Here is a 4,192-nt window from a genome sequence, read left to right as displayed (position 1 = left end):
ATCATAAGTGTCTCAAGTTAAACAATAAAAAAAGCTTTATGACTCTTCTGCAGCTCAGTTGTTGCAGAGAAAATAAAGCTAAGTGTAACAGTTTAAGAGCCTGGAACCAAGGTTCCTTTGGGAACAAAAGCCGGAGCACCGACACATCCAGTTTAGAGTCATAATTGTGTGTCTCTATGCGGGGGCTGAGCAATGAGGCAACAAAGAGATCTGAAGAAGGAGACTGAGGAGACAGGAGAACCTGCTCCTAGTAGTGGGAAGTGGGTGTAAGAATTGGCCTCGCAGTACAGTCCTTATTTTCTCTTCATAATTTTTTCCTAAATGAGTAAATGCCTTGCTATAGAAATGTTAAGCATTTTCCAGATGACGTTCCAGTGGATTCCGTCAACTTGCATTTCTGAGAAAGCACTTAAAACCCAACTTCATGGAGCAGATGTCAGCATTCTGGGCGCGCCTGACATTATTAAAGGTGCAGGTGGTGCTGGCCCTGGTAAGTGGACTGGGCAGTAGTTGGCAGGGATCACAAGGCAACAACCGTCCCTCCTCTTCCCTAAAGCAACCTTAATGGTTAATGAAGGAAGACACAGAAAGACAGGCCTTAAATTGGAAAACACCTATTTTTATTGCAAATGAGGTGTGAATTTCCATTATTAAGAGGGAGTCCTAGGCTGCAGTTGGCTGCTGCTTGCTCAGCATCCTCAGGTGAAAGCAGAACTAGCGCAGTCCCTTGTTTTGGCCTCACACGCTTTCCTTACGGTGCCCAGGAAACAACATGGCCGACCATCTCCCAGCCAGCGGATTGGCTCTGGACCCCAAGCATGGCTGGGAACGCACCTTAAGGTAGTTGTTGTCCGTTTCCTTGGGCTGGAAAAGATCCAGCCTCACTCTGTGTGTGCACACATTCATCTTCAGGGCCTCCGTGGGCTGTCCTGTCCCCTTGTCGATGCCATAGGCAGAAAATTCCTTCTGCTTTGGAACAAGGGGTTGGACAGCAGATCTTGTTTCAGGAAGCAATGTGGTCTCCCCCCTAATTGTAGGGAGGTTACACACAAAAGCAACCACACGGCTTTAGTTTGCCAACAAAAAGGCTGAAGTTCGGGCCTCCCTGGTTTCATTTCAAAGAAGGCTAAAAAAAAAAAAAAAATCCACACCCAACAACCCTCATTTCTCTTAAGTGCTGCCTTCACCTAGTGAAAATGGAGACGCGCTGATTGCCTCTGGCCACTGCTTTCTCCACCCTACCTGCTTCTAAGGTGGTCTGATGGGTAAATGACTCATGGTCTGCTGATCAGGTCCAGGGGCAGGGACAGGAAGAGGAGCCAGCAAGTTTCCACCTGGGCGACCACGTGTTGTGTCGGGGACACACAGCCTGTGATCTCGGGAGCCCTGTCTGGATCTGGTTAGACCTTGGGCCCCAGGTGAGGGTCTTCCCTGGGGTTCCCATTCTGGGCTCAATTGGAGCTCTTTGGAACAAGCACTCCAGCGAATCTTTTCGGCTCAGAGGCTTGAATTGACCAAAAGAGTCAGATCTGTGGAAGAAAACTGTGCCCTGGGCTCTCATCAGCCCCAGGTCTGTAGGTTCAGGATATGGGGACATATAAGTGAGCTGAACTCTTCTTTTTAACTTAGTATTTGATGCATTCAAACTAGAGAATTTTAAAACCTAGCCTTTCTTAAACGTTTTCGTTTCAGCTGACTATGAAGTTAGCAATTAACAGCATCCGTTTTTAACTTCAAATGTTTGATCACATTTCGAGTTGTTATGTTAACCAGCTGGTCTGTTTCTCAGCTTGGAAGGCCTGGAGGATCCTGCATATTATTCTTAGATTTCTCTGCAATTCAACCCAGGCAACTTCTGTCTCTCTATCCATCCAAATCTCCCATCATCACAGGAGAAAATGTATGCATTGAGAAATACTCAGTGTTCAAACATGAAGTTTCCTCAGATGTAAATATTGAGCGTTGGTTCTCAGTATACTCCATTTTGCTGTGTGTGCCTTGACTGGGTAGCATATGTTGTTTTGTTTTCTTTTTAAGTCCAGAGCAAGCTAATATAGTATACAGACCAGAACATTTGACGAGCCCCTCTGTCTGTTTTCTTCCTCCTTCTGTCCCCTTCCCCATGCTGAAGACAGGGGGCCTCCTGACATCCCACAGTTCTTCCTCAGAAGTTTCTCCTGAGCATCTCCAAACTGCCCATACTGAAGTGGACTGTCAGGCTGCCTCAGCTCCCTGCTCCCCACAGTCATACCGTTCCAAACTTTATTTTCTGATCCCAACTTAGGTCTGCTATTCAGTACCAGAATATCACTATTATTGTTGTTATTGTTGTATGTGTCATGGAGTCGATTCCGACTCATAGCAACCCTGTACAGGGTTTCCAAGCTTGTAAATCTTTACGGGAGCAGAAAGCCTCATCTGTCTCCCGCGGAACAGCTGGTAGTTTTGAACTGCTGACCTTGCGGTTCACAGCCTGATTCATAACCACTACGCTACCAGAGCTCCTTATTATTATTATTAGTTGCCATCAAATTGCCTCTGACTCATGGTGGCTCCATGTATAGCAGAAAAGAAAAGAAAAAAAAAAAAACAACTGCCCGTTTTGTGCCATCTTCACAGTCATTGGTGTGCTGGAATCCATTGTTGCAGCCACTTTATATTTTGTGTTCCTTCCAGTGTTGGAAATTCATCTTTGAGCACAATATCACAATATTCTGTTGCCACCCTGCTAATATTTGAAGTACTGTTAACATAGCTTCCATTATCATAGCAACATGAAGGCCACCACAGAACAACATACTTAACAGACAGGTATTGAGAATATCACTAGCACATAGCTGATCTTTATGTTTTATGAAACTCCTTTATTGATGTATACTTACACACACACACACACACACACACACCCTGAACGTTTACAATAATATAGATTACTAACATAGTCTTTGGAGAGTTTTTAACAAGTCCCCTTCACATGTTGCCCCTGGGCTATATAAGTAATGATTGTTAAAAAAATGATCGGGGGAATTGAGTTACAAGTTAGAAGTATCCAGGGTGTACCCCACCGTTTACAGGCTTGCCCATGCTAATAACCCTGGCTGAGCAGCCTCCATTTGGCTTGTTGAAAACCAGTAGTTGTATAGCGCTAGTTAATTTGAAAGTTGCCCTTTGGGATCTATATATTTTAATTTCAAGACCTTAATTCAGGAGAAAGTTTATTCAGTGAGGAGCAGGCATGGGGAATTCAGCAGAGCTAAAGAAAATGTCCACCAGGCCAATTAACAGCAACTTTGTGTCTTTAACCACTCCGATGGCTGGTATGTCAAGGCTGGAAGTAAGTTCATGATCATTTCACGGTTTGCCTTGTGTATGTGTCAGAGTAGAGATTCCTGCTTTCACTCAGGTTGATTTATTTTTCTTTTCCTTGGTCATTGTTAAAATAAAACCTTCTGCGAGCCTTGTAGAACGACAGGAAACGTCCCTTTGCTGAATCTCAGAAGAGTTTAGAACAGAGCTAGAAACCACTTTGTTTGTAGTCCTTTCATTCCTGGAGTATGGCTGGATGCAAGACAGGCTCCCCAAGGTTCCATGACAGAGAGGCCATCCCTGAGTAATCAGCAAAATAAACCCAGCTAGGTTGGGTTTGTGTTGGCAGGAAGCCCACCAAAGCCCTGCTGGTGGCATGGCAGGATGGCCGCCTCATAGTGGGAAGGAAACTCTCATCTTCACCTCTAATTACAAAGAAGAACCATTTACTCCAAAAATGTTTCAAAATGTCTTCAGAGCCACATATAATCAAAAACCACCATCTTAAGCTTTGAAGATCAAGTGCTTAGGAACACTTTCCATTTGCAAAGTAGTTTTTGTGAAAATTCAGGCATTCTCTCTTTTCATGCACACATATACTCAGCAGCCCTCTCCCCAGAGGTCACAGCCTTAAACACCTCTGGAGGCCTACTCTGCATATGTGGTGGTGATTGTGAGCCGGCTGGTTAGCTGCGAGCGACTCATAGTGACTTTGTATAGGGTTGCCGAGGCTGTAAATCTTTACGGGAACAGAGAGCCTCATCTTTCTCCTGGTTGATTCGAACTGCTGACCCTGTGGTTAGCAGTCCAACTCCTAACCCACTATGCTTCCAGGGTTTCCTGTATACATGCAGTCACTATGAACTGGCATCATCTCAATGGAACT

The sequence above is a fragment of the Chrysochloris asiatica genome, unplaced genomic scaffold (assembly GCF_000296735.1).
Source record: "Chrysochloris asiatica unplaced genomic scaffold, ChrAsi1.0 scaffold00258, whole genome shotgun sequence".
Taxonomy (NCBI): Eukaryota; Metazoa; Chordata; class Mammalia; order Afrosoricida; family Chrysochloridae; genus Chrysochloris; species Chrysochloris asiatica.
This window is presented reverse-complemented; position numbering follows the sequence as displayed.